The following is a 22,505-nucleotide window of genomic DNA, read 5'->3' as shown; positions in this document are numbered from 1 at the left end:
CTTGAACAAGGGGGCAAGTTTGCATCACAATCCAACTTGTATACAAAGGTAGGTTCAAAACTATTAATTAATCAAAGCTCGGGGCCATTATCATGAAAGAAAAACAGTAACACAAAAAAACTCAAAACACATACGCGTTTTAGCAAAATGCCTAGGTCCATTTTATAAAAACTTTAAAACAGAATGTACGCGATAAGAGGGGGAGGGGGGGGAGGGGGTGGGCAATCGCATCACAACCCGACTTCAAAAAAAAAGGTGGGCTCAAACCACTTGGCTCATCAAAGATGGGGACCAATATTAGTAAAATACAAAAATTTAAATTCCTTATAAATGAACAGCTCAGTGGCAGAACTTTCATGGTTCTTTCCGAATTAATACTGACCCAAACCAAAGATACGGTAGCCATAAATTAAATTAAATGAAATCAGTAGTAAATCATTTAATTTTACACCACCAGCTGTTTTGATTGAATGAAACTGGTATTATTATTATGGGCTACTTGATTCTTTACAGTTTGTTTGTGGGCCCATCCACCCCAAATCTTTGGCAGCCTGGAAAGAGCTGTGTCAACTTCAGTGTAACATCTTCATTCCTTATATCTTTCATGGCTTCCTTACACAATATTATTATTAATATTCTTTTCTCTTCACATTCATTCAATCAATTCAATCCCAGTTCAAATTGCAAGAATCTTACTCTGTTTCTTGAATCATTTGGGTCTTTGGTGTCCAATTGGTTCACTCAATTTGATCTTTTACATGAAATGTGGAATCTTTAAGGTGTAATTAATGTGTTCTTGAGCTAATTTTGGGGTTTAGGGTTCTACATTGAGTTCTTGAACTGGGTTCTTTAGGTTTTCAAGATTCAAACTTTATTGAATTATTTGGGTTTTGGGTATTAAATTTGGATTACCCATTTGCTTATTTTGGTTTCTAGTGTTGAAAAATTGAGTTTCTTGAATTGGGTGTCAAGAATCTTGATTCATGAAGGTGCAATAAGCTTGTTTTTTTTTAGCTAATTTAGTGTTAAAAATTGAGTCTTTTTCAAGAATCTTGATTCAGTAAGCTACAATTTGGATCCACTGTTACCAATTTCAAGAAAAAGATGAGATTTTTAATACACTCTGTTCTTGTTCTTATATCTTTATATTTACACCAATCATCATCTGCTTCATTTACTCCTACTGATAACTACTTGATCACTTGTGGTTCTTCACAAAATATTACATATCTTGGTCAGATTTATGTCCCAGATTCAACCCAATCATCATTTGATCTAGAAACCGAAAAAGATACCAATATTGTGAACTCAAATTCACCTGTTCCATTAGCAATCCACCAATCTGCTAGAGTATTCACTTCCACTTTCACTTACAAGTTCAATATCCAAAAACAAGGCCGCCATTGGATCCGGCTCCATTTCTATCCGATCCCGGGCCACAACCTCGAATCAGCTTCGTTCACTATAACCACTGAACACTTTGTCCTGTTAAACAGTCACAGTTTCAAAACCAACTCCAAATTCATTTCGAAAGAGTATTCAGTCAATGTGACATCAGACATATTGCTTCTGAATATTGTCCCATCAAACAACTCAATCGCATTCGTTAACGCCATTGAAGTTGTCTCGGTACCTGATGAGTTAATCCCTGATCAGGCAACCGGGCTGTCTCACAACCCGGTTAACGGGCTGTCAGAACTCGCGTTTGAAACAGTCTATCGGTTAAATATTGGCGGGCCGAAACTGACTCCACAAAATGACACATTAGGAAGAATCTGGGAAAATGATGAGAAGTATCTTCATGTTAATAGCTCTGCTGCAAACGTGTCGATTGACCCTTCGACTGTAAAGTATACACAAGATTTGACCCCTGAAATCGCACCGAATTGGGTGTATGCAACGGCTCAAACCATGGGTGATGCGAATGTAGCGGAATTGAAGTTTAATATCACATGGGTTCTTCCAGTTGACCCGGATTTTGCATACTTTGTTCGGGTTCATTTCTGTGATATTGTGAGTAAGTCACCGGATACACTTTTGTTTAATGTGTATATAAACTCGGATAATGCTTTTCCTGATTTGGATATCTCGAGCCTCGCGGGTAACTTAGACGTGCCTGTTTATAGAGATTTTGTCACGAACTCGACTGATGAGTCAAACACTTTGACCATTAGTGTTGGGCCCGAACAAGATGCCTATGACCCGAATGCATTTTTGAATGGGCTTGAAGTTTTGAAGATTAGTAATGGAGCCCGAAGCTTAGACGGGGTTAGTGCTGTTGGGGATCTTGTTTTTCGGGCCAAAAAGACGAAAAAGATTGGTGTTGTGGTGGCGGCAGTGGTAGGAGCCGCCGCTGCGTTGGTGATTGTTTTGGGTTTGTGTTATTGTTTCATGGTGGGTCGTAGGTCGATAAAGACGGGTGATTTGAAATCTTCGTGGTTTCCGCCCCAGTTTTATGGAAATTCGGTTACTATGACGAAAACGACGATGACTGCGAGTTGCATTTCTTTAGCTTCGTGTAATCTTGGAAGAAACTTTAGTTTTCAAGAAATCTTGGATGCAACGAATAAGTTTGATGAAAGTTTGTTGCTTGGAGTTGGTGGATTCGGGCGGGTTTACAAGGGAACAATGGAAGACGGGACCCGCGTTGCGGTTAAACGAGGAAACCCAAGATCTGAGCAAGGTCTCGCGGAGTTCCGAACGGAAATCGAGATGTTATCGAAGCTCCGACACCGTCATCTGGTTTCACTAATCGGGTATTGTGACGAACGTTCGAATATGATTCTCATCTACGAGTACATGGCAAACGGCCCCCTCAGAAGCCATCTGTACGGTTCAGATCTCGCGTCGCTGTCATGGAAGCAACGGCTCGAGATCTGTATCGGGGCCGCCAGAGGGTTACATTATCTTCACACCGGTGCATCACAGGGTGTGATCCACCGGGATGTGAAGACGACCAACATTCTGTTGGATGAGAATTTTGTTGCGAAAGTTGCTGACTTTGGTCTGTCTAAGGCGGGGCCCTCCCTCGACCAGACCCATGTCAGCACAGCTGTCAAAGGTAGTTTCGGGTATCTTGACCCTGAATACTTCCGACGACAACAGTTGACTGAGAAATCAGACGTATATTCGTTCGGGGTTGTTCTGATGGAGGTTTTGTGCGCCCGACCAGCTTTGAACCCGGTTCTTCCTAGAGATCAAGTAAACATTGCTGAATGGGCTTTAACATGGCAAAGAAAGGGTAATTTGGATCAAATTATAGATCAGAATCTTGTGGGCAAAGTGAACTCTGCATCTTTAAAGAAATATGGTGAGACCGCTGAAAAATGTTTAGCTGAATATGGTGTTGATAGGTTGTCAATGGGTGATGTTTTATGGAATTTGGAATACGCGTTGCAGCTTGAAGAGACGTCAGCTATGGTGGAGCCGGAAGATAGTAGCATGAACCATATTCAGGGGATCGGGTTGAGTCAGCTCGAACCGTTTGATACTAGTGTGAGTATGATTGATACGGATAAGTTTAGAGCAAGTAATGAAGGGGGGGATGCTGCAACAAGTGGTGTGTTTTCTCAGCTTTTGCATCCGCAAGGAAGATGATCGATGATTAACGAAATGTGGTTCTTTTGTTTATCAGATTTATGTGCATTGGTTAATCGTAGTTTGATTCTTGTTTTTGTTACAATGATTTGAAACTGGATATATAATATAAAGCACAGTGTTCATCTTGATTTAGTTGAATGTTTTGCATCAATATAAGTTGTTTTGTTAAGTGTTCGGTCTCTGTAAGGCCCATTGAGGTTTGACCCACTTTCCCGTTAAAGCTCAAGCCCATTACCGCTTGGCCCATCTCAGGCCTGATCATCGCCATTGACGTCAGCTTGAGTCTGCTTCGAACACAGATCTTGCTAGCGTTCTGGCTACCCTATGTTAAAGTTAATAAAAACTGTTACAAAGTTTAGTGTTTGATATATAAAGTCGGTTTTTCGAAAAGACCATAAGATCAGATATTGAGATATGACCTATGGGTATCTCAGTGGGTAACTTACTACATAATAAGAGTTAATAACATAAGTACACTTGCAAATGAGTAATAAGTAATGAGTAGCCATCATCCTTCCCCTGCCTTATAATCTTTGATTCACCTTCTATGCAGGAATAATGTTGGTAAAGCATCCATCTTTGTTCAATTTAGACAACATATTTTTATTTTGGTTTCATGTTTTGTAATCTGTTTTTGGTATAACATCCAGTCATACACTAGCTATGTAAAAAAGATTTTCACTAGCATTACTATAAGTGAACTTTTGTATAAAGACTTTATTGTTGACTTTTTGGTTGTAAAACTTAAGTATCACCATTTATAAATTATTATACAAGTTCTTTGATGTTTGGGAATGTGGTAACCATTCTTGACCTTATTTCAAGATAAAAACCGAACTAAACCGATTTCACTCGCTTAAGACACACAAGTGTATTTCTAGCTATCAAGATTTGTATATTTATTTAAAAATATTTTATAAACTGATTTTAATATTTTTATTAAAGTACTCGGAATGTTGAATCCAACTTGATCTTATAACAAAGTTTAGACTGACAAAACCGAACTCTCGCTTAACGGACGTTGTTAGTTCTAAAACAATAGAACTACATACTTGGTTAAGTCTTCTTAAATTTTATTGAGTTATCTCATAACATTCATTATTTTGGAAAGTTGACTTTGGGTTTAACCAATTACCAAGACCTGAACCAATAACCCGAACACTTGTTAAAACCCGTTTTAGTATCTACATTATAAAGGGACATGCATTCTTGCATTTTTACCCACCTTATTACTTAACATAGGTTGAGTAAAATTAAGGGTTAGATACTTTAACCCGGTTTCGAGCAAACTTATATTTCTAAAGGACTATTATTATAACTTCTTGAATATTTACATTTTAAACCTTAAATTTAATTGTTTATATTTCTTATCATTTATTTATATTTAAAGACTTCCAAGACAACTTTTTTAATACAAGACTTCTTTTCTTTTAGACTTTGTTAGTTAAACTCGTCGTTACGGTAAATCTCCAAATCACCAATCTTTCATGTTTATTACTTGAATGTGAGTACTTTCATCCCCCGTTTTCCATCTTTCGTTTGGGGGTGATATTGCATACTTATTCAAACTAAATGTTTTATACTTGAGTTTTAAACCACAAACTTTATTGTATACTTTACTTAAATAAATTCTCGATTTGGTGTTATATACTTACATGCTTAAATGCTAATGTGTTTACCGCTTTTGGTTGGTTGATTCATAAATCCGAGTATATTTGGCATCCCCTTATAGAAATGTGTCGTTAATGTATTCTTATTAACGATTTCATATAAATCCTAGACTATTTGGCATCCCCTTATAGCAAGGTGTCGTTAATGTATTCTTATTAACGATTTCATTATCTAAATTGTTGCTATTATTTATTGTTTTGTATACAAGTTGTGGAATTTCCTATTATAGGCATATTGTTTCAAAACTATGAAATTGCTCACCAACCTGTGTGTTGACAAATTCTATTTTATGCAATGTTACAGGTTTGACTTTGGGTTGACTCGATGACTTGAAGAAAAACGTTACCAAGACTATCATGTTATTAGCAAAATGAAGAATATATTATTTGCTATATTCGAATTCGGTTATTGTATGAACATGTTACGTGACTCGTTATGATTTTGTGAATTTAAATGAGTTGATTAAATATTAACACTTTAAATAGTGTCTTGTGTTTTTGGGCAATCCGTTGCACCCCGGCATGTTCACCCACCTTTGGTCGGGGTGTGACAGGCACAACAAAATAAAAGTTTATCTTCGTATCAAAAGAACTTGATTGTTATTGGTTTGACTCATTATACGGTTTACAATACGAAAAAATATTTATATATATTATTACGAATACAAGTTCGTTTTAACGTCATGATATAGATAAAAACATGAGCATGTTGTAACGACATACTAAGTGTTAGGCCACAAATAATTAAGTAATGAGGATATGTTATTCTTGAGGACGAGTCTGGATCAGTTATCCTTCTGAAGAGCTCCAGAACTGTGTCGGGATCAAGGATCCTCAGTAATTGGTATTATTAATAATTGTTTCTTATGTGTAGGTTGTTATATAATAGTTACAACGGCTACAAGACTTATTCCACATGATATCTCGCTACTGGACTTGTCAAACATGTGGTCAAAGGTCATGGATGAAGATAGTGGGGAGATGGCGGATTTGTAAGGCATAGTCGTTAGTTGTTATTTTTACTTGTTAAATACCGAGGTTATGATCAAAATTAGGTCACGCACACATTTATCCATCTGCTGCTTACATTCATAAACACTCTCAAGAACTCTCTAAGCAGCTCACACACACTTAGCTACTTTGTAATCTTTGATCATAAACTCCACCCTTTGTAACCCGATTTTGTTATTTAAAGTGGTGATAGACGATTTGCCATCACCCGGGGTTTTTGTGCCGGCGATCCGACCAAGATCAAGGGCTTTTCCTCGTAACAGATCCTTGTGGTTGTGTTTGCATTCATTATATAATCGTTATCATCATCATAGCACTAGACCTCACCTTACAAATTTGGTTACTTGATCCTTAAACGATTTTTGACCAAAATAATTTGGCGCCCACCGTGGGGCAATTGGTGCTATAATACATATTATTTCCTATCAATTCTCAACCTTATTACCTACACTACTATCAATGGCCTCTCAACAATATTCTGCTTCATCCACCATGCATTCATCAGTTTCTCACCCACCAAGAACCTTACCACCGATGCCTCCTCCGCAAGCAGTAGCTCTAAGGACCATCGCGGCTGGAAACAAGACACAGATTCCGGTCTTCCAGAGCTCAAAAACCACTGATGCCACTTCGGTGGTTAACTCTAACAATGATGTTTCTTCTATGTTTTCGCAGGTTAAGGCATACATGGAGCAACAGAACAAGACCAACCAGAAATTCCTTCATGAGATAGAAGATCTTAAGAAGAGCAAGAGGCCACTAGAGGATCAGACTCCTTTAGTGCTTAGGATACTGGATTTCACCACTCCAGGATCCTTGGATCAATTCACGCAAGGATCATCTATCCTTCAACCGGGATCCATGGGTCAACAAACTCAAGGATCCTTGTTCTTTCAGCCAGGATCATCTATCCTTCAACAAGGGTCCATGGGTCAACAAACTCAATGATCCTCGTTCTTTCAGCCAGGATCATCTATCCTTCAACAGGGGTCCATGGGTCAGCAAACTCAAGGATCCTCATTCCTTCAACAAGGACCATCCATCCTTCAGCCAGGATGCTCTGGATTGTATCCTCAAGGATTTTTCAACTCCCAACCTCAAGGATCCTTATGGCAGAATCATGGATCCTCAGGGGTTCAACATCAAAGGTCTTCAGAGGTCCATGAAGGAGATATCATCCCCATGTAGACTATTGCCTCTGGTGGACCAACTCCTGTGGTAGATGCTTCGTATTTTGGCTACTCCTCCGGGATGCCAACGTTCAACCAACCGAGAGGTAACACATATAATCACATATCCTTAGACACTAACCTTGGCTCTATGCAAGATACAGGTATCAACCAGGCTATGGCTAAGGAACTTCAGAAGCTTAAGGATATGATATCCAGCGTGCCAGGAGTGATCCGTCCAATCCCTGAGATACCATAAGGGAGCCATAAGCTGTCCAGATTTACTCCACCCTTATGTGATTCGGAGATCACAAAACGCTTTCAAACCCCCAACATGAAGGTGTATGATGGGACCACTGATCCAGAGGAGCACGTGGCTCAATATAGGGAAAGGATGGAGATCAATCCAGTTCCTGAAAGACTCAAGGAAGCTTGTCTATACAAGGGTTTCGGATCCACACTAACGGGATCAGCACTTAAATGGCTGGTAAGTCTTCCTCCTTATTTTGTTACTTCCTTTTCGCATTTAGTTAACTTGTTCAACAGCCAATTTTCTTGTAGTAGGAAATTAGAAAAGTTAACTAGTGATTTATATAGATTTGTCCAACCTTATGATGAATCCTTAAGGGATTTTGTTACAAGGTTTGGCAAGGAGGCCCTGGAAATCCCTAATCTTGATATGGCTACGGCTGTTAAAGCATTCAATATGGGACTTCAAAGGGGCTCCCCATTTTATGACGATCTTGTGATGACTCCATGCAGGACTTTAGATGAAGTCAGAAATAGGGCCCTTAGATTTTTAAGGCTAGAGGATGACAAGAAGATCCAAGAAAGGTTAGGAGCTCAAACAAAACAAGAGTCACCTAACCAGAAACAAGGGTCCTCGTTCAAGAACAAAAAATCTAAGCCGTATTCCAAGTTCAACAATCAAAACGTCCGGGCAGTTGAAGAAAGAGATGATGATGAGGACTACCCAAATATTTCCGAGTATTGCTTCTATGTTGATACTTATGGCTTGACTTGTGCCATGAAGGATCTTGGAGAGAAAGCAAGGTGCGCTCGGAAAAATGAGAAGTCAACTACCTTCAAAGACAAATCCAAATTGTGTGCATTCCATGAGTATTTTGGTCACATGACTGATGGCTGCATTGGTTTAAGGAGGGAAATTGGATACCTCCTGAGCAAAGGCCACTTCAAAGAGCTCTTGGGAAGATAAAAGTCAAGGATACAGGATCCTGAAGATGTCCCGCAGAAAGCAACTCCGCCCCCACCAGACGCACAAGTCATCAACTTCATTTCTGGTGGCTCAGACATATGTGGAACTTCATTCTCCGTAGCCAAAAGGCACGCTAAAGAAACAAAGTTGGAGAATGGGGAGCGACCAGTCATATCCACTACCTTAACAACCGACAAGCGAATCTTATTTGATGAAGAAGACAAAACAAGTATCTTGGATCCTCATCATGACAGTTTGATTGTAACTCTTTTTATTGCTAACCATTACGTGCGCAGGATCCTAGTCGACGGGGGAAACTCGGTTAACATCATTCAATATGATGTTCTCTAGAAGATGAACATTCCAGACTCAGAGATTGTTCCCCGAACTCCCTATGTACATTGAAGGGTTAAACTCTTACCAAAAATTTTGTGTTATTGATTATTTGTCTTGTTGCAATGTTATTCTTGGCAGACCTTGGTTACACGGAATAAAAGTTGTGGCCTCTACTTATCACCAATGTATCAAACTACCAACTCCTTGGGGAGTAACAAGAATAGATTGTGATCAGGTGGAAGCTAAGAATTATTACTCTTCGTCCATGAAGCCGGCGGCCAAGCAAACGAGCGCATAGCAACCACAACAACATCCTAGGAACGTGCTGGAGGCCCGAGAGAAAGATCTGAAAGAGGTATCTTTGGACCCTGAGGATTCAGATGTGAAGATTTTCCTAGGGTCCAGTATCCCTGCTAGCATTGAAGAGGATATAGTATCCTTTCTCAAACAACGTAAATCTACATTCGCCTTCAAGCATTCAGACATGACAGGTATTTCAAAAGAGGTAATAACTCACAAGTTAGGCCTTGATACTTCTATAAAACCCGTCCATCAGAAGCAAAGGAAATTTGCTCCTGAGAGCAACATGATCATACAAGAGGAAGTTGAAAAACTTCTCAAGGCCGGTATGATCAGAGAGGTTAAGTATTCTCGATGGTTAGCTAATGTGGTTGTTGTTTCAAAAAAGAATGGAAAGTGGAGGGTATGTGTCGATTTCACTGATTTAAATAAGGCATGTCCGAAGGATCCTTTCCCATTACCACATATAGATTCCATGGTGTCTGCAACGGCAGGACATGAAATGCTTACTTTTATGGATGCTTCCTCTGGATTCCAACAAATTCAGATGGAACCATCTAATCAAGAAGAAACAACGTTTATGACTCCTACCGGCATATATTGCTATATTGCCATGTAATTTGGACTAAGAAATGCAGGTGCAACATATCAATGCTTAGTCAACATGATGTTCAAAGAACAACTAGGAAAGACCATGGAAGTCTATATAGACTACATGGTTGTCAAATCAAAGAGGGCTAAAGACCACCTTAAAGACTTGGAAGAAGCATTCAATATCCTTGACCAATATAACATGAAACTTAATCCATCTAAATGTCATTTTGGTGTTAAGGCGGGAAAGTTCCTTGGTTATATGGTCACTAAGAGGGGTATAGAAGCTAGCCCAGAACAGATAAAAGCCATCATCAACCCGAAGTCTCCCGCGAATGCAAAGGATGTACAGAGGTTGGCTGGAAGAATCGCAGCCTTGAACCGGTTTATCTATCGGTCCTCAGAGAAGTGTAAGGATTTTTATGATATCCTTAGAAAGAATAAGAAGTTCGAGTAGACGGAGAGGCATGAGGCTGCGCTCAAAGCCTTAAAGGATTACCTAACCTCAGCATCAGCATTGATGAAGCCGGTGGATGGAGAATCCTTATACTTGTATCTAGTTGTCTCAGAAAATGCAGTGAGTGCTGTCCTTGTAAAGGATCACGAAGGTGAACAATATCCCGTTTATTATGTAAGTAAAAGTCTTCTAGATGCTGAAGCCAGGTATTCTCATTTTGAAAAATTAATTCCTGCAATTATTATGGCTTCTACTAAATTAAGACATTACTTTGAAACTCATAACATTATTTTGAGAACTAATTATCCTGTTAAGAATGTGCTTAGAAAGCCAGAGATGTCAGGTAGGATGGCTAAATGGATTGTGAAGCTAAGTGCATACAATATCCAATACGAGCCAAGGACTGCTATAAAGTCTCAAGCGTTAGCTGACTTTGTGGCTGGTTTCAGTAGTGATCTACAAAAGGAAGCTGACTTGGAGGTCCAACAGCTAGAAGAAATCAAGGATCCTTGGATCCTCTTCACAGATGGAGCTTCCAACGTAAGAGGAACATAATTGGGTATCCTACTGAAATCACCACAGGGGGACACAATACCCCAGTCTATAGCCTGTGAGTTTCAAGCCACAAACAATGAAGCAGAGTATGAAGCTCTGATCGCAGGTTTTCAATTAGCTAAACACATGAGGATCAGGTATCTTCAAGTATATATAGATTCTTATTGATAGCTAACCACTTTAATGGCTCATATGCTGTTAAAGGAGAAAAACTAATAAAATATCTAGATGTTGTGAAAGAACTGTCAAAGTTCTTCGATTCTTTTAGTATTGTACAGGTACCAAGGGAAGAAAATGCAGGGGCAGATGCCTTGGAAAATCTAGCTTCATCTTTGAAGGTTCCAGAAACTACAAAGATCCCGATCATCCATATACTCTCACCAGCGATAGGAGAATAAGAAGTTGAGGAGATAAAAACTAACAAAGAGATGGTGCTTTGGGATCCATTATCCTCAAATAACCAAGGATCCTGGATCCTCCCGATCAAGAAGTTCATTCAAAATGGAGAAATTCCGGCCACAGAGAATCTTAAGTCCTTCAAAATAAAGGTATCACAATACATTATATTACATGATATTCTGTATAGGAAATCTCTTGAAGGTTCAAACTTGAGATGTATCGAAGATCCTGAAATTCAAGAGGTGCTTAAAGACTTTCACGAAGGAGAATGTGGTAATCCCACTGGAGGCAGACTCCTATTCTCAAGGATTTTGAGAACTGGATACTACTGGCCAACTATGAAGAGAGATGCCATGGAATATTCAAAGAAGTGTGACTCATGCCAAAGGCATAGCAACATTCTGCATCAGCCAGTGGAGTCTATGCATCCTATATCCTCATCATGACCTTTCATGAAGTGGGGCATGGATATCGTGGGCAAGCTACCTAAAGCACCAGGAGGAAAAGTGTTCATGCTCGCCATGACTGATTACATCTCAAAGGGGATAGAAGTAGAAGCTTTTGTACAAGTCTGTGAAAAAGAGATGATATCCTTCATTAAAAGAAACATTATTACTAGAGTTGGTATCCCTTCAGAGATTATTTGTTACATTGGTTCCCAGTTTATCGGGAAGAGAACCACTAACTTTTGTGACAGCTGGGGCATCAAGATGATAACCTCTACTCCAGTGCATCCTCAAGCTAATGGTCAGGCAGAGTCAAGTAACAAGATTATCATCAACAACTTGAAAAAGAAACTAGGATCCAAGAAAGGCAAGTAGGCTGAGGAACTTCCTTATATTCTTTGGGTTGATAGAACAAAACCAAAGAATGCAACAGGTCAAACACCCTTCTCATTGGTGTTTGGCTCGGAAGCTGTACTCCCTACGGAGATGGTGGTTCCCACTGCCAGAACAAGCATCCGTAATCCTCAAGCTAATGATGAAATCCTTCTCGAAGACCTAGATACTGTTGAAGAGCTTAGAGATCTAGCCAAGATCAGAGTGGCAACATATCAACAAAGGGTAGCTGGGGCATACAAAAAGAGTATAAGGATTAGAAGTGTTAGGGCATAGAATTTATGCTGAGGATACTCTATCCTTGAGCAATTTATGGATTAGTTATCCTTGTGATATGTTCCAGGTTATAAAGGATTAAGGATCCTTGGTATTATCTGTTTACTAATAATTGTATTTGAGTGGTGTTGTGTTTGATAGATACAACGGTTGGATGACTTGGTCATCCTATTTTTTCGCTACTGGACGACTCCCGCACGTAGTCAAAGGAGAAGGAACGTCTAATGGGAAGAGTGGCGGATTTGTAGGAGTAGTTGTTACTTGTTATTTTTTGTTTATAATGAGGTGATGATCAACTAGGTTTATCACTTATTAGTTCACGTTCATAAACACTCACTGAGAATTCTTTGTAAATAGTACACACACACTTAGCTTCATTGTAATCGTTGATCATAAAATCCACCCTTGCAACCCGATTTTTACATTAATAAAGTGGTGATAGACGATTTGTCATCACCCGGGGTTTTTGTGCCGGCGATCCGAACCAGATCAAGGGCTTTTCCTCGCAACAAATCCTTGTGTTTGTGTTTGCAATCGATTCATTACCATATTTGTTAACTTAGCACTAATCCTTACCAAACGAATTTGGTTACATTATCCTTGTTAGATTTTTGACCAAAACAAGAAGATTTCAAGAAGGAGATCACAACCAATCCAGCAAATGAAAAGCTAGAACCTAACTGGGAAGGCCCCTACTTGATCGAGTCAGAAGCTGGAAAGGGGGCATATCACCTGCTGACTATGGAAGGCAACAGGTTAACAAGAGCATGGAATGCTATCCATCTCAAGAAGTGTTTTTTCTAATCAGGATCCGGTATCCTTAGAAAATCAAGCATCCATCAAGGATTGAGGATCCTAAAATTGGTAATATCTATTTAATCATTTATTCATTTCAAATTCTTATTAATTTAAGGATAATATATTCTTAACGTTTATTTTTTCCAAGTTTTAAATAACAATGCAGGATTCTAGTTAGAGGTTCAATAACTAAGAGGTTGGCCACCTCTCCTTCACATTTAAGGTACTTTACTATTTCCCTTGGCCTAGCCCATGATTTAGGTATGACTCCCGATGGTCATATCTTTTAAGGTTTAAAGGTCACCTTTCTTATAAATTAGAGTTTCTACACTCTCGCATGGAGCGCACGCTATCCAACGTATAGTCCGGGGCAGCGGGACCAGTACACGCTTAATGGCTGACAATCTCGTTGTCTTCGGCTATATGGAGGATCCTACGATTTATGGTAGACGTACCATACCACCGGTTTATAACATTTTCATGTTATATCAAGACAAAGGTTTCTAACATTTTCATGTTAGCTAAGGTTTTGGCGTTTTCACGTCACTCACGTTTGGGCGAGTCCCCAGTTGACATCCGTATCTTTGGACCAGTCCCCAGTTTGGGCTTGTCTCCAGTTTTTGGGCTTGTCCCCAGTTTAACACCAGTTTGAGCTTGTCCCAGCTTTTGGGCTTGTCCCCAGTTTACGGGCTTGTCCCTAGTTACACGGTCTTGTCCCCAGTTGCACGAACTTGTCCCCAGTTTATTTTATGGGCTTGTCCCCAGTTTGCTGGGTTTAATCCCAGTTAATTTCATAAGTTGTTTGCATTAGGTGTCTTAAGTTCAACCATGAAGATCATAAAAGTAACAACACTTATGGATTCAAGATCCTTAATTTTGCTTTATAAGGATCATGGAAGGTAAAACATCAATGGTAACTTAGGTCTAATTAGACCATATGGTATGGTTTCAACTTATCAATTTATACTTAATCAATTTTGATTTATATCTTTTTAAGGATTCACTATCGTAATTTGTTTTCATAAGGATAATGTATCATTGAAACTTTATTTTGAAACTATCGATAGATCTAAAACTACAACTGTAACATAAATATTTTTGGAATAATAGACAATCAACATATAGTTATAAAATATGGTTTATTAAACTTACCTAGTATTTGTTTCGGTTAAAAATTAGCAAACTAACTCTTGATCAAATTAGTGCGTGAGGCAAGGTGCTTAGTGGTGAAAAGATTGAACACGAGGGAAAAAACCCTTGATTATGATAATCTTCGTTTCGGTCAAGAGTTTACAACTTAATCTTTAGTCGAATACCTTCGGTTAAAGATTATGAGCCTAACTTTTGGTCGAATTACGTTAGATTATTATGATCTCCGGCACAAAAAACCCCCGGACGGTGAAAACTATCACCGTCAATATTATTAATAACGAAAATCGGTGAATACAAAGTGTTGGAGCTGATAGAATATCGAAAAACTAAGTGTTACAGTGATTGCTAGTAAGCTAGATCGTGAGAGTGTGTGTTCCCTATTGATATTATCAGCTCAATATATAATAAGAAGATTACAACTGTTATTCTGATTATTCCGGAAACCCTAGACTAGTTCTTCAACAAGCCGTTACTGCCCACATTGTTAGTTGACGAAGTTCAAGTAGCATTCCGTTGCAATCCATGTTCTTATAAACATATTTAACACGTGGTCTTATCTGCAAAACAAATAAAAATAATATAGGACGAAATATCATCCTCAGGATATTGACACTGGAAGGATAGCTCGGAATCCCTAACTAACTCTCCGAGTATCCCGGAACTGAAAGAGTCTTCCAATATAGCCGTTGAGGAACTCTTCTTTTGAGTCTGTCCACATTCTTCAATGTTCATTCCACGTCTTTGACCGATTCTTTTGGGAGTTACTCATAAAATGTGGTCCCACACATGTTAATATTAACTATAAGTGCGAGATTTTAGCATAATAGTCAATTGTTGACCATTAACCATTACTTGGCTTTAATCCCAGCAGTTATAACCCATTCCACACGTTTTATGTAGCCACCAACCGTGTACTTCGCATGGATTAAATCAACAATTAATATATGCAATTATAAATCAACACCAAGTGAGAAATATCTATTTATTAGCACTAATACTCAGGATACTAAACTTATTCGAGAATCCTGAACATATTCGGAATCCTGAGCATAGATCCGACTATAAAATTTGGGCCCTAACAATTGTCCCCAAAATTTGACAGCTGTTTTTACCAATTTCAGCTGTTAAATTTTCTAATGATAAACAGTTTTCCATGTAGCATCAAAATTTTATGATTTAGCACCAACTAAAGTTGACAATATTACGGGAATAGATCAGTCCTTCGAAATCCCTGTTCCCGTTATTAGAGAAAAAATTAAGTTTGTTAGAAATGAAAAATTTCTTAGTAATAGTTTAAGTTTTACCAATAAACCAATATTAAGTCATAAACTTTAAATACTTGCAAATAGTAAATCATACCAGAACCGCGTATCAGTTAACCTGGAAATTGTCCAGACCGTCTTATCCTTGCAATAAGATCATTGTTTAGAGTATTCTTCTAATCCTGGGAATATAACAATATAATTGTAACATTAGCATTATTATGAAAATATTCTTAGAAATTCTGGCGACAAGGCCCTTTAGAAGAGATGTAAATCTCTTAAACCTTAAGAATGAACTGGCGTCAAGGCCCTTTAGAAGAGATGTAAATCTCTTTAACCTTAGATTATGGTACGTCTACCATAAACTTATGATTCAAACCATTAGCCGAGGATACCGAGGTAACAAGTTACTATATTTCATGTGCTGGCCCCACCTCTCAAACTAAGGCCAAATAAATCATGCGCTACGGGCGTCTTAAGAAGAGATGAAGATCCCTTGAACCTCAAGATCCAAACCAATAGCCGAGGATAACGAGGTAACAAGTCACTATATTTCATGTGCTGGCCCCGCCTCTCAAACTAAGGCTGAATATACGTGCTCTACAGGCGACTTAAGAAGAGATGAAGATCCCTCAAACCTTAGAAGAGGTGAAAACCCCTTATACCTTAAGGATAAGCTGGCGACGAGGCCCTTAGAAACTGGCGAAGAAGGCCCAAGTTAATTTCGTTTTCTCATATCTACAAAACAGTCAACTCTAAGTGAGGGGTGGGTGTTAGCCTTGCTAACACCCCTCCGATGCTTAAGTCAGTACCTTGTTTGAAGAATAATAATATTTAAAAATGAATAAAAGTATAAGTTTGAGTACATACCTTGACCGTTTAGTATAACAGTTATCCTCGGGATTGAAGTCTTACATGAAATATTTCTTGAGATGTATGGCATTCCAAGCCCTTGGTAGTAAGTCACCATCCAAAGTAGACAATTTGTATGCCCCCTTTCCTGCTTCCGAATCAATCAGGTAAGGACCTTCCCACTTTGGTGCGAGCTTTCCATCCGTAGGATTGGTAGTATTTTAAAAAGCTTTTCGGAGAACCAAATCCCCTTCTTGAAACCTTCGAACTCTGATATTCTTGTTGTAGGACTTTGCCATCTTCTGTTGATAAGAAGCCATTCTGATCTTTGCCAAATCCCGGAGTTTTTCTACCGCATCTAGGTCTTCAAGTAGGCTTCGAGTGTTATCTTCGGGATTTTGATGAGTGACTCTGGCCGTTGGGATAACCATCTCTGTGGGGATAACTGCTTCAGCTCCGAACACTAATGAGAAAGGAGTCTGACCAGTAGCATTCTTCGAAGTGGTTCTATCTGCCCAAAGAACGGAAGGAAGTTCCTCGGCCCATTTTCCTTTCTTAGACCCCAACTTTTTCTTCAGGTTGCTGATGATGATTTTGTTGCTTGATACGGCCTGTCCATTAGCCTGAGGGTGGACAGGTGTTGATGTGATCATCTTGATTCCCCAACTGGCACAGAAGTTGGTTGTTCTCTTGCCGATGAAATGTGAGCCATTGTCACACACTATCTCTGCTGGAATCCCAAATCTGGTCAGGATATTGCGCTTGATGAATGAGATGACTTCTTTCTCTCTGACTTGAACAAAGATTCCGCTTTGATCCACTTCGAGAAATAATCTGTCATAGCCAGCATAAAGACTTTTCCTCCTGGGGCTCTTGGTAATTTCCCCACGGTATCCATCCCCCACTTCATGAAAGGCCAAGTGGATATAATAGGATATAATGGTTCTGCTGGCTGGTGCAAAATATTGCTATGTCTCTGGCATGCATCACATTTATGAGAATAATTCATAGCATCCCTCTTCATCGTTGGCCAGAAATACCCCATCCTCAGGATTTTGGAGAATAGAGCTCTGCCCCCAGTGTGGTTCCCACAATCTCCATCATGTATGTCTTGAAGAACTTCTTGAGCTTCTTTTTTCTCCAAGCACCTAAGATATGGTCCTGCAAGAGATTTTCTGTATAATATGTCATTCATTATAGTATATGGGATTACCTTTGTGCGAAAAGCTCTTGGGTTTTCATCTTTGGGGATAACCCCATCCTTAATATATTCTTTGATTGGGATAATCCAGGAGTTTTCACTATTCTCAGGGTTCTTGGCTCCCATATTTTCACCATCTTTTGATATTTCGTTGACACCTTGCTCTTCTATTGCCGGGCTTAGGATATGTACGATAGGGATCTTGACACCTTCTGGTATCCTGAAGGATGAAGCTAAATATGCTAGGGCGTCTGCTTCAACATTCTCTTCCCTAGGTACCTGCGAAATATCAAACATTTCGAAACACTTTGCTAGTTTTTTAACTAGCTCTAGATATTTCATTAGTCTTTCTCCTCTAACAGTATAAGAACCATTAAAATGATTAGTTAATAATACTGAATCAACATGTACTTGGATAAACCTGATTTTCATGTCGATTGTTAGTTGTAATTCTGCTATCAAAGCTTCGTATTCTGCTTCATTATTTGTGGCTTGAAATCCGCAGGATATGGATTGAGGTATAATGTCCCCCTATAGCGATTTCAGAAGAATCCCGAGACCTGTTCCTCTAACGTTTGAAGCACCATCACTGTATAGAGTCCACTTATCTTTGGTTTCTTCAAGTTGTTGGACTTCCAAGTCTGCCTTTTCTTTAAGTTCACTGGTGAAATGTTATATCATATGCACTTAGCTTTACTGCCCACTTTGCCATTCTACCTGACATTTCTGGTTTTCTCAAAACAGACTTAATAGGATAGTTAGTTTTAACACATATAGGGTGAATTTCAAAATAATGTCTAAGTTTAGTAGATGCCATAATAAGTGCTAGAATTAATTTCTCAAGATAAGAATACCTGGTTTCAGCATCCAAAAGACTTTTACTTACATAATATATTGAATGTTGTTGACCTTCGAGATCCTTAGCCAAAACTGCACTTATAGCATTATTTGATACAACAAGATATAGAGATAGAGATTCACCTTCCTCGGGTTTTATCAATAGAGGAGCAGAAGAAAGATAAGCTTTTAATGATGATAAAGCCTCCTCATGCTTACTGGTCCACTCGAACCTCTTGTTTTTCTTCAAGATATCATAAAATTCTTTGCATTTTTCTGAGGATTTGGATATGAATCTGTTGAGCGCCGCTATCCTTCCGGTTAGCCTTTGAACATCCTCGACTGATTCTGGGGATTTCAGATTCAGGATAGCTTGTATCTGCTCTGGACTCGCCTCTATCCCTCTTTTGGTGATCATATATCCCAAGAATTTGCCAGCCTTCACTCCGAAATGGCATTTCGAAGGATTCAGCTTCATGTTGTATTTTTCGAGGATATCAAATGTTGTCTTGAGGTGTTGAAGGTGATCTTCAGCTTTCTTGGACTTCACCACCATATCATCAATATAGACCTCCATTGTGTCCCCCATTTGCTCTTTGAACATCATGTTAACTAACCTCTAATAGGTTGCACCTGCATTTCTAAGTCCAAAGGGCATAGCAATATAACAATAAATACCTGAGGAAGTCATGAAGGCCGTATCTTCTTGATCCGAGGGTTCCATCTGGATTTGCTGAAATCCTGAGGATGCGTCCATAAATGTCAGCATTTCGTGGCCGGCTGTAGCATCCACCATTGAATCGATGTGTGGTAGAGGGAATGGATCTTTAGGACAGGCTTTATTCAAGTCTGTGAAATCTATACAAATTCTCCATTTGCCATTCCTTTTCTGTACAACCACCACATTTGCTAACCATCGGGGATATTGAACTTCCCTAATCATTTTTGCCTTCAAGAGTCTTTTTACTTCTTCTTGAATAATTATGTTTCTTTCAGGTGCAAATTTTCTTCTATTTTGATGGATTGGCCTGAAAGAATTATCAATTCCAAGTTTATGTGTTATAATATCTTTGGAAATACCTGTCATATCTTCATGTTTCCATGCAAATGTGACAGCCTTGATTTGAGGAAATCGAGCAATTTCGAATCAATATCCTTAGGGATGCTAGTTCTTATCAGCACTTTGACTTCAGGATCCTCGGGATAAAGAGGTACTTCTTTAATTTCTTTTTCCCTGGCCTCCATTACGCCTCGTGCTGGCTTCTGTAATTGCTACGCCTGCTGGGGTTTGGCAGTACACTTCATGGAAGAGGTGTAGCAATTCTTCGCGTCTTGTTGGTCACTGATGATTTTGATAACTCCCCATGGACTTGGGAGTTTCACACATTGGTGATAAGTGGAGGGAACTGCTTTCATATCATGTATCTAGGGCCTGCCTAATATAATATTGCAACAAGATAAACAGTCAATAACACAAAATTTTTGCATTTTATTTACCCCTTCGACATATATTGGGAGCTTAATCTCCCCAATAGTATTAGTTTCTCCACTGAATCCAACCAATACTGAGGAATTGGGGACGATCTCATCCTCAGGAATATTCATCTTTTTCAGCACGTCTAATTGAATAATGTTGACAGAGCTTCAGCCATCTATGAGGATCCTGCGAACATAATGGTTAGCCACATATAAAGTTATTACCAAACTATCATGATGAGGATCCTGAACATCGACTCTATCACTTTCATCGAAGGATATAATCCTCTCTTGAGTGAGAATAGATGTCTTTGTCGGCCTGTCAGCCACTTCCAACTTTCTTTGGTCGGAATTTCTTTTTGTAGTAGAATAGGAGGTTCCACAGATGTCGGATCCTCCGGATATGAACATGATTGTTCTTGCATCTGTTGGTGGAGGAGTCGGCTTTTCAGGAATTTTCTCGGGATCCTGCTCTATTCCCTTCTTCTTGCCGAGTAGCTCTTTCAAGTGGCCCTTGCTGAGAAGATAGCTGATCTCCCTTCTAAGCGCAATGCAATCATCGATCAAGTGCCCAAAGTCTTCGTGGAAAGCACACAATTTTGATTTGTCTTTCCAGGCTCCTGGTCTCTCCGTTTTCCTTGGCCACCTGGCTTTCTCACCTAAATCCTACATAGCACACATTAATCCACCAATATCAATAGAAAAACAATATTCAGAGATCTTAAGGATATTCTTCATCGTTTTCCTCATCTAATGCATTAATCATGGGGTTATCAGGCTTGTAGTAAGGCTTTGCTCGATATGATTTTCCTAGGGATTCGGATTTCCTGTTCGTCTGGTCATACTTCGGGATATCGAGCTTAGAATTTTTCTTGTCATCTTCTAGCCTGATAAACCTCAAAGCCCTGCTTATTGCTTCGTCTAATGATCTGCATGGAGTTATAACGAGATCATCATAGAAAGAGGAGCCCTTTTCTAATCCCAACTTGAGAGTTTCCACTGCTGAAGTTGGGTTTAGATTTGGGATTTCCAACGACTCCTTACTGAACCTGGTAATAAAATCTCTCAAGGATTCCCCAGGATTCGGATTCTGGGTAACCCTATAAAGATCACCTGTCATTTTCTCAAAAGTTCTACTGCAAGAAAACTGGTTATTAAACAGGTTAACTAAATGAGAAAAAGAGTTGATAGTGTTAGGAGGAATACTCAGTAGCCATTTCATGGCTGCTCCGGTCAAGGTAGATCCAAACCCTTTGCAAAGACATGCCTCTTTGATTTCCATAGGGATTGGATTGATCTCCATACGTTCTCTATATTGTGCGACGTGTTCCTCAGGATCCGTTGAGCCATCATATAGCTTCATATTTGGAGTTTGAAACTGTTTTGGGATTTGTACGTCGCTAATCGATGGCACAAACCGGGATATCCTGTGACTATCAGTGGGAACTTCAGCTATGGGACGGATTACGCCAGGGACATTCGATATCATGTCCTTAAGTTTATGCAATTCTCGGGCTAAGCCCGGACTTATGCCTGAATCCTGCAAAAATCCTTGATTAGCATTAAATGGAATTGTATTGAAAGAGTTACCCTGATTAACATTCTGAGGAGCGGTCTGGGCGATGTAGCTCGTATTCCCAAATATAGTATTTCCAGGGTTGGTAAACGGAGCAGTTGGAGTGTTAGCCTGCATCGGTATAAAGTCTCCCTGGTGCACGTCAGAGGATCCTGAGGGCTGCTGAGCTTGAGCTAATCCTGAAGATACCGTCTGCTGATAAGGACCAGCCTGATGGAACAATCCTGAGGATCCAGACTGTTGGAACAATCCTGAGGATCCAGACTGTTGGAACAATCCTGAGGATCCAGACTGTTGGAACAATCCGGAGGGTCCTCCCGGCTGTGACAATCCTGAAGATCCTGCATGTTGAAAAGGCCCAGCAGATGATGAATACGGGTACCCTTGAGATCCAGATAAGTGCAATCCCGCAGAAACCCAAATGCTGGAAAGATGGGAGCCCAGAGTTGTACGTCGTGGTTGGCTCCGGATGCACTAATCCTGAGGATCCTGGAGGAGTGAAATCCAGAGATCTCGGGATTAGTGGTGTGAATTCTTCCGCCGGCTTCTTGGCTTTCTTGAAATCTTCCAGTTCCCTTACGAGCATCTGGTTGGTCTTGTTCTGGCCATCCATCTGTTCCTGTAGCCGTCTGTACAGAGACAGAAGGTCGTTGTTGGACACCATGATGGGATCTTGGGACGATGGTTTCGATCCCGAGAATACAGGAGTAGCAGTCTTCTTTTGGACGTTATCTGGCTTCTTCGGGATACCACCAGCAGGAGGAGGCATGGGCGGCCTCGCTGAGGATTCTGAGGCTGCAGCAGAAGATGAAACAATCTTGAGTTGTGAAGACATATTGTGGATATTGAGAGTAGGGTTTCGTTTGAGAATAATGATCAAAGCACCGTTTTCCCCATGGTGAGCACCAAATTGTTTCGGTCAAAAATTAGCA

At 39.6% G+C, this 22,505-nt stretch overlaps 1 pseudogene; it reads left to right on the top strand.

The window, feature by feature from the left end:
• The first annotated feature begins 263 nt into the window (after window positions 1-263).
• On the top strand, window positions 264-3,757 carry LOC143540027 (receptor-like protein kinase THESEUS 1 pseudogene; annotated as a pseudogene).
• The last annotated feature ends 18,748 nt before the right edge of the window (window positions 3,758-22,505 follow it).

The sequence above is a fragment of the Bidens hawaiensis genome, unplaced genomic scaffold (genome assembly GCF_021521415.1).
Source record: "Bidens hawaiensis isolate Kalapana, Puna unplaced genomic scaffold, B.hawaiensis_p1.1 tig00012134_1, whole genome shotgun sequence".
In the NCBI taxonomy this organism is placed as follows: Eukaryota; Viridiplantae; Streptophyta; class Magnoliopsida; order Asterales; family Asteraceae; genus Bidens; species Bidens hawaiensis.
Note: the sequence above shows the minus strand (reverse complement) of the source record. Positions and strands in the feature narration are given on the sequence as shown.